We start from the raw sequence: 9,136 nt of genomic DNA on the forward strand, positions 1-9,136 counted from the left end.
TGCAGAGGAGGTCTGTGTGGGCAGGGTCTGGGACACTGGCGCCCACAGGCATTGAGCCTCAGCCTGGAAGCCTTGGTGGAACATGGGGACCCTAGGCAGGGTGGAGCCTTCCCGGTTCCTGGGCCTCTCCCTGTGTCGCTGGAGGGTCCTCCCACACCGGCACTAGTCCCTAGGGTGCAGGCTGGGCCAGACTGGGTTGGGCAGGCAGACACTGTCTCTTCTGCTCTTGGCAGAGCCCAAGGCCCAGGGTGAGTCAAACCCAGGTGTCCTGGCTCCTAGCCCAGCTTGAGGATGCCCCAGTGCATCTCTGACTGGGAGAGACAAGGATGGAGCGTGGAGGGAGGGAGACCATCACCTCTGGGGTTATGCCCCACACTGCAGCCTTTGTGCCTTCTCACCTCCCTGGAGCTCCAGCTCTGGGCAGTCTCTGCCACACCCTAGGGGCCCATTCTGACTTTCTTAGGCCCTTGGCATTTATTTTATTGTGGTAAAAAATGCATAGCATAAAATTTACCATCTTAACTATTTTTAAGTGTACAGTTCAGTAGTAAGCGTTTTCACATTGTTGTGCAACTGATTCCCAGAATTTTTTCATCCTGCATAACTGAAACTCTATACTCATTAAACAACTCCCCATTTCTCCTCCCCGGCCCCTGGCAACCACCACTGTACCTTCTGTCTGTATGAATTTGACTATTCTAGATACCTCATGTAAGTTTACTCATACGCTGTTTGTCTTTCTGTGATTGGCTTATTTCACTTAGCATAGTGTCCTGAAGGTCCATCTATGTTATAACATGTATGAGAATTTCCTTCCTTTTTAAGGCTGAATAATATTCCATTGTGTGGATATACCACATTTTATTTATCCATTCGTGCATCCATGAACTCTTGGGTTGCACTATTGTGAGTAATGCTGCTATGAACGTGGGTGTGCAACTATCTCTTCAAGATCCTGCTTTCAATTCCTTTAGATATCTATGCCCTTGGCATTTTTGCCTTTTGGGGCCCCTTCCTCCAGATAAAAAAAAAAATTTAATTTTATAATATTTTTTATAACTGTGCTGGCATAAATATATTGATAATATTGAACATCTCCAGTCTACAAGTTCATTTTTTTCTTATTTTGAAGCAAATTAAAACATTTTGGGGGGCCAGGTGCAGTGGCTCATGCCTGTAATCCCAGCACTTTGCGAGGCTGAGGTGGGAGGACTGCTTGAGCCCAAGAGTTTGAGATTACAGTGAGCTATGATCATGTCACTGCACTCCAGCCTGGGCAACAGAGCAAGACTGACCCTGTCTCTAAAAAAATAAAAAATTTTAAAAATTTAAATTAAAAAAAGACATTTTGTGAGCCCTTAGGTAAAACATTTTCCTGGGTGCTGTGCCTACTGTATGTAAGGGAGGCGTCAGCCCTGCACGTCTCTCAGGTCCTCTTCCAGCACACAGCTGCTGCCATCTCCCCGGTCTCCACCTGCAGCCCAGAGCTTACCCCACTGCTCAAGAACAAGCGATCCAGCTCCCTCTCATTGTTTTCCCTCTTGTATGTCTAACGGGCATGTCTACCTTCACCTGTCCCAAACCAGACCTCATCTGACCTTCCCCCTATCTGTCCCCTTCCCATGGGCCTGTCCCAGGGAATGTTCCTCCCCACCACATCTCTGGAGTTTTCCCTCCAGGAGTCACTCATCTGCTCCCTCTTTCGTGGCCCCCTCTGTCTGTCCCAAATCTATTCCACCTCCAGGAGTCTCTCTGTGGGTCTCCCAGTCTGCATCTCCCCTCACCATTTCTCCATTTCACAGCGACATTTCTAGCCCCCAAGTTGCCACGATTCCCCTGTGCTTGAAGTCTTCCAAGCCTCCCTCCCCAAGATGCACAGGAAAATTCCAAGCAACACAGCCTGGACTTTTCAGCTGTGCTGTTCCATGCCTTTACACCTGTGGTTACTTCCCCTGCTTCCTCGATCTGCCTGAACAACTATTAGTCTTCCTGGGCCAACTCAAGTGCCCCTCCTCTGTGAAGCCTTCCCTCTCAGCCCAGGCGCAGTGGAGGCCAGTTTGTCTGGCTTGCAGAGCACCTGTCTGTACCTTTGCCATAGCACTTGCTACCCTTTTGACAAATCTTTTTGTTTGCCTTCCCTCCAACACTGTTAGGACAAGCCTTGCGTGCTTTCATTTGAGATTCCCCAGAACGTGAGCACTGAACTGGTATTAATTGAGAGAATATAAGAATGAATCACTTATCATGTAGGTGATAGAAGAGAATAATGATATAATTATGGTTTAGTGATATGATTGTGGTTGACGTTATGGTCGGATGGAAGAATAGCAAGGAAATCAGGACATGTTGGTGAATGAATTTAGAAGAGAGTCAGTGAAGGTTGGGGGAGGGACCCTCCTGAGACAGACAACACCTTGCTCAGCTCTAGGGTGATGGTCTAGGTGCCCCTGTTACCTTGTTCTATGCCCACGAGGGCATCCAGAGAGCTAGTCTCATCATCTGTACCCCTTCCCGTCTCTGCTAGCTGGGGAGGGGTCCAGGTGCTTCCAGCTAGGGGCATGAGCTCAGCTCTCATCTTCCTGCCCCACTGTGGCAGGTGCCAAAGTCCCTCCTATGCCCACACCTCTGAGCCCTCCTCTTGATGTCCCTTAGCCCCAAGATGGGCATCTTAGGGCAGGCTTGCCATGGCAGGAGAGACGAGGAAGAGGGCAGGGGGAGGTGACCGACCACAGAGTGAGTGTGAGTGGAGTTGGAAGGGGTGGGGGCAAGTCAGAGGTGCTGCCCGTGCCGGGCTAGGCTGACCCAGAGAATACAGCACCCCTTGTAGGGACAGCACATTATACTTCAGTCCCAAAGAAGGCTTCCCTCCAATCATGCGGAGGTCAGAGGAGCAAGGGTGGTGGATGCGGAGTGAGCAGAGATGACTTTCCAGGGCCAGGCCCGCTCAAGAGATGCCCAACCCCAAATCCTAGAGACATGCCCACATCCCTTTAAAGCATTTCTAAATGAAAATTTCAAGCATGCACAAAAGTAAATATGAATCTCCATTATCCAGATTCTAGAATCATCAACTAGTTTAATCTATATTTTTCTTCTAAAGTATGTTAAAACAAATTCCAGCCACTCTGTAATTTTATTCCTACATTTTTCAGTGCTCATCTCTAAAACATATGAACAGTTTCTTACATAATCAGTGCTATACCTAAAAAAATGAACAATTCCATGGAATGATCAAATACCTGCAATTGTTTCAAACTGTCTTTTTACATTGATTTGTTGGTTTATTTGAGTCAGGATCTATACAAGGTCACATATTACATTGAGTTAAATGTTCCCTTAAACAAGAGGGCCCCCCCTTTCTGAGATCTTAATTTGTTTATGTCACTGGCTTACTGAATAAATGTGGTCCTGTGGGAAGTCCCATGTTCTGGATTTGTCTGTCTCTTCCTTGTAAGGTCATTTAGCTTTTCCTCCATCTCCTGTGTTTCTTAGAATGTATAAGAAGTTAGCTCTAATGGTGTGATTTTATTTAGGTCCGATTGTTTTGTGTGGGGTGAAGCAGAGAATGCTTTGTAGGCGGTGCTGTGTACTTTCTGTTGCATCCCATCAGGAGACACATGCCTAGTTGTCCCATGCTTAGTGATGCTGACCAATCAGTGGGCTCAAGGGTGACAGCCTGACCCCTCCATGACCACATTCCCTCCATCAGTCCTTCACCTTCTGGTTTTATCCTTTGGTTTCTACCTAAATCAATTTCAAAATCTTTCCACAAGAAAGCATGTTAAAGGAAAAGCTCCAAGCAGCAATTTCTTGCCCTCACTCTTACAGGAAAGAGTCTAAAGATGGTGGAGTCTCAGGTACCAGGTTAATTGGAGCATGGAGGACAGACAGGATGAGAGGCACATCGTGACGAGGATAACAGAAAGACTGAGGTGGTGGAAGGAAAGAGCAGTGGAAAAACCCAGGGACAACCTGGCCAGGAGCCTGAGTTTGGGGCTGGTTTGAGGTTTTCCTATTCAGGGCCCCACCTAGGTGATGAGTTGTTTGTAGCTCAGGCTTTATGGACTGACAGACCTGAACTTGAATCCAGCTCAGCGTCTTAATCTGCATTGGGTGACTAAAAGCAAGATATTTAACTGGGCATCTTCATCTGTAAACTGAAAATATTAGTGCTTACCTTGCAGAGTCGTTGAGAGAATGGATTGCGTTGGTAAGGGGCATGGCGAGTGCTTGGCACAGAAAATACTCTGGGTGGTGGATAAGAAGCCTGTTTGAGGAAGGGGAACCCTGTACTTCATGCTTCCTACCCATCTCTGGCCCTGAGGGACTCTTGCCTGAAGCCAGGGCCAACATAGAAGGGCTGGAGGTAGAGTATAATGTGCTCGTGCCACAGACAGCAGGACGGATGCCCAGGGACTTCCACCCACATCCTCAGCTGCTCCAGCCCAGAGACTGGTCTCCCAGCTATTCCCATTGCAGCCTGGTGGCTCAGCTCTCTGATGTGAACCCCTAGTCCACTCTTAGGGTCTGGGAGCCGGGCTGCCCCAGGCACCCTGCAATCACCCGCCCAATGAACAGGCCGCAGGCTCGCAGGCTCGCTGAGCAACTGGGAGACCCAGGTGTGACAGGGCTGGGGCAGGCAGCCTCCTGGGGAGCCCTTGCCTGCTGAGCCCACTGGGGCAGGGTGTAGATTCCCAAGTGATTCCTCCCTCGCTGGGAACAAAGCAGGTGCACAATAAATGTATGTTGAGAGAATTGGGTTCCCCCTGCCCTGAGTGGGAGTGAAATGGTTTGTCAGGGATGGCGAATCTCCCTATGGGGGGGCGGAAGTGGGAAGTGTCTTGGGCATCCCCAGGAATGTGTGGCTCCAAGACCCTGAACCCTGGGCAGGAGCAGCTGGGGTGGACAGAGGGAGCTCCTCACTCCTGTTCCAGCTCTCACCCACAACCGTGCCCCCAGTTAGCCTTCCACTTGCTTTCTGCAGCAGCTGAGGCCCTCGGTGGGATAGGGTGGGAAGGGGGGACCCCACCCCCCAGACTCCCAGCCACATCCTTTTCTCAGCACCCATGAGGCTGGCACTGGCGCCCCCTGCTGGCGATCTAAGCGACGCCTGTGGCCTGAATCCTTTGGAGGAACCACCCATCAGCCCACATCTCCATCACCCCACAAGGGAATGACAGGGCCCGCCTTAGCCCCAGGGTCCTGCTCAGAGGGGAGACACATGACTCCATCCAGCCCGGCCCACGATCCTTAGTTGTGGCTTCCAAGTTTTCTTTTCCACCTCACCTGTGTTGCTTTCTTTGTTTGTTGACTTTAGTGCTGTCTCTGTTTGCTCTGGCTAAGCCTACAGCTCCAGGATGAAAACTCTGAGCCCAGGAAGTGTGAACCTGAGAGAAAGCAAGCTGGGGGGCTGGGGTGGGCGGGGAGGGAAAGATGTGAGCTGGTTCCCCTTCTCAGTCTGGAGTTCACTGCTGTTTACCCCTGCAGGCAAGCAGGGTTGGGGCCTAGGGGCAGGAGTGGGTGGAGAGAATTTCCCAGCCTCACCGAAGGCAGGTCTTGGCCTGTCATTTTGATAATTTGTTTTGAAGCTCAACCCCAGAACTCTGAAGGCCTCACAACTCCAGTTGGTTTGAACACTTCTTACAGGGAAATACAAGTCCCCTGGAGATTGCTACCCGATCTTAGCCCCCAGTGCTTCAGCTGAACAGCACAGGGAACACCACCATCCTCCATGCAAAGCCCCCAGCACCAAGGCTTCCTGACTTTCCATACACCTCCATGAGAGTCTGTCACCCAACAGCCCTGTGAGGTGGCCCCATAGGAATTATTGCCCGCCCCCCCCCCCATCATTTTATCATGGGAAAGCTGAGCCCCAGAGAGGGTAAAGGAACATCTCCAAAGTCACTAAGTGAGAGCTTGGAGGAGTCCAGGCTTCCTGGCTCCTGGCCCAGACTCTTTGCTCCACTTCAAGCATCTCCTAGATCATGTAGCACGATGGGAAGGCAGCACCAGGCCCCGGGTGCTGGGTCAGGGGCCAACACACCTAGTCTTGGAGTGTTCACATAGCACATGCCAGCTCATACAGCACCACGCACACCAGGGGCATGTGCAGCCCAGGGCTGACGTGCTTACCCCATATCACTGCAGACCAGACACCACCAGGATCCTTATGTCCTTCCCACCCATAGAGGGGATAAGAGAAAGCTCTGACTCAATGCCCACCTGCCATTCACTCCTCCTGGCCTGCCTGTGTGGCCTGTGGTGTGTGCATGCCCTCACCAGATTAGGATGGGGAAACCACCCTGGCCTGCAGCCAGGGACTTAGGGATAAGCTTAAGGAAGCTGCTGTCGTCACCACAGGCTTAGGGTACCCAGCTCTGCCGCTGCTCCAGCCCTTCTTGGAAAAGATGATCTGTCATCAGGGAGCCCTCCCCACCCACCACCACCCAGGCCTCCTTCTCTGATGTCTTACCAGGCTCTGAAGCTGCATCCCTCTTTCAGAGAGACAATTGTACCCATGCTCATGTGCTCTGGGAAGTTCTGTGTGTTCACCCACATCACTTCTGCCTCCTGCCACATGCACCCTTCACACCCAGTCTAGGTGAGCTGGGTGCATGGGGACTTCCTATATATGCACAGTCAGACACAGGTGCACATCTCAGACCCAGGCATATAATGCAACATATGCATGCACTCATATAGATGGACACACAGGTGCTGCACTCTGCATACCCCTTTCGCCTTCCAGAACAAGGGCCATTTGAAGGTGAGAGGTGAGTCACCTGCCAACCCATGGGACCTGCTGAGCCAGCAGGATAGGAAGCCCCAAGTTGACAGCTGTGCCCTCAGGGGACCAACACACCACATGGGGCCTGCCCTGCCACCAGCCTCCAGTGCCCCCCAACTCTCAACCTCCACCCTTATTATCTCCTGCCCACATTCTCAGCCAGAACTTATGCCAGAAAAGCACATCTATTCCTTTAAAATATATATCTGCTGCTGATCTGTCTGCCCCTGTACCTCAAAGGCTGCCATCAAACTTCTGCTCTTAAATACAGATGCCCTCAAGGAAAAACCAGGTGGCAGCAGGACCCATCCTCTCTCCTCTCCTCTGTCCAAACCCCAAGCCTCCTAACTAAGCTCCCTCCATGGAAGCACTTCTTGTTGATGATAACTCACACATCTCACTCCTCTTAGCTCACACACTCTTGAGCAGAGAGCCCCATCCTGGGCCCAGACAGGCTTTGTCTCCTCCTGCCCTCTCTCACCTGTGTATTCCTGCTCAGTCTGTTCCCAAGTCTGGGAACTCCCTGCAGGCAGAGGGGCAGTCTGCAAACATAGACAGAGAACCAGGTGACCAGAGCAGCCCAATTGAGTGGATTGTCCCCCCAAAGCCCACCTGGCCCCTCCCCTGCCTCAGCAGCACGCCCAGTTAGTCATTGAGTCAAGTTTTGCTGGGTCTAAAGAATGTCCTCAACTCCTACTAGGTGTCAGGCATATCTGCAAATATATGGTCCACTTTGCACGTGCATTAAAATTAAGAAAGATCATCTAACTCTCTCCATCTTTCTAATCTGAAAAGCTAACATATAGTGGTTAAGAATGTGGTCTCTGAAGCCAGACTGTCTGGGTTAAAATCCCAGCTCTGCTGCTTGCTAGTTACTTAATCTCTCTGTGCCTCAGTTTCCTCATCTGTAAAAAGGAGATAATATCATCCACCTCATGAAATTTTTGTGAATACTAAGTGGGTTAATAAGACACACATGAAGTGTTGAGGAGAGGGCCTGGCCTCTGGTAAGTTCTCTTAAGAGTTTACAACTATTATTTTCCCTCCCTCCACTCTATAGTCTGTCCCTAACAATCCAGTCCTTACACGGCTGTCAACATGATCTTATAAATGTGATGGGGTCACTCCTTCGCTCACAATCCTTCCTTGGCTCCCAACGCCCATCAGCACAGTGTCTGGCTCCTTAGCCTTGCTCACAAGGCCTCTCACATGTGTCCCAGTGTTCCAGCCTTACTTCCCCTCTCATGTTGTCTGGAACACGCTGACTCTCCTCAACCCTGTCTGCCTAGAACGCTCTGTCCCATTGTGTGCTGGTAAATGCATAACAACTGGCTCTCTGTAAAAAAAAAATGTATGCATATATATGTATGTGCATTTATAAATTTTTTTTTATTTCAGCATATTATGGGGGCACAAAAGTTTAGGTTATGTACATTTATAAATTTTAATGGTATAAAGCTGTAAAATAGCATATAATTTACAGACAATACTAAAGTATGCAGTGGTCTTCATTGTAAATTCTATAGTCAACTGTTCTCTGTAGAATACTTTCTTTGATTTTTGCCAACCCTTATATCTGCAGCCAACCCATGGTTGCAATTCATAGGATCCGACAAAATCAGACTATGAATAAATGCTTGATTACTATCCAATTCACCAGAAAAGTCATTCATGTCATTGACTAATGAGTGTACTTCCAACATAAATGGTGGTTAATATTTTCATTTACATTAAAGAGTAAGACAAAAATTAAAAAATGAAGATGGGTTGAAACATCACCCATTTGCCAATGATATAAGTGGCCTTTTTTGCTGAATTGGATGATAGTTTTCAAATATGAGAAGAATGTTTCCTTGATGCTTTATGCTATTCATAATATAATGGCTACAGACACAATACACTTGTAAGTTTAATCTGCATTATTAACATTTTCTCCATCACTTTCTTAAGTCTAGTCCAGGGATGTAAAGGGCCAGATAGTAAATATTTCAGGCTTTGTGGGCCATATGGTCTCTGTCACAAGTACTCTACTATTGTAGCACAAAAGCAGCTATAGACAATATGTAAATGAATGAACATGTCTATGTTCCAAAAAAACTTTATTATGGACACCAAAATTTGAATGTTACATATGGATACATGTCATGATATATTCTTCTTTTGATTTTTTTCAACTATTAAAACATATAAAAGCCATTCTTAGCTCACAGGCTGGATTTGACCTTCTGACTATAGTTGGCCAACCCCTGGTCTGTGCAATTGACAAAATAAGCCCTGATTTGTAGTGTTTGTCAATTTTAACAATGCAAATTATTTCCGCCGTGGCCTATTTCCAACTGCCAACATGAT

Source organism: Eulemur rufifrons, chromosome 7 (assembly GCF_041146395.1).
Source record: "Eulemur rufifrons isolate Redbay chromosome 7, OSU_ERuf_1, whole genome shotgun sequence".
In the NCBI taxonomy this organism is placed as follows: domain Eukaryota; kingdom Metazoa; phylum Chordata; class Mammalia; order Primates; family Lemuridae; genus Eulemur; species Eulemur rufifrons.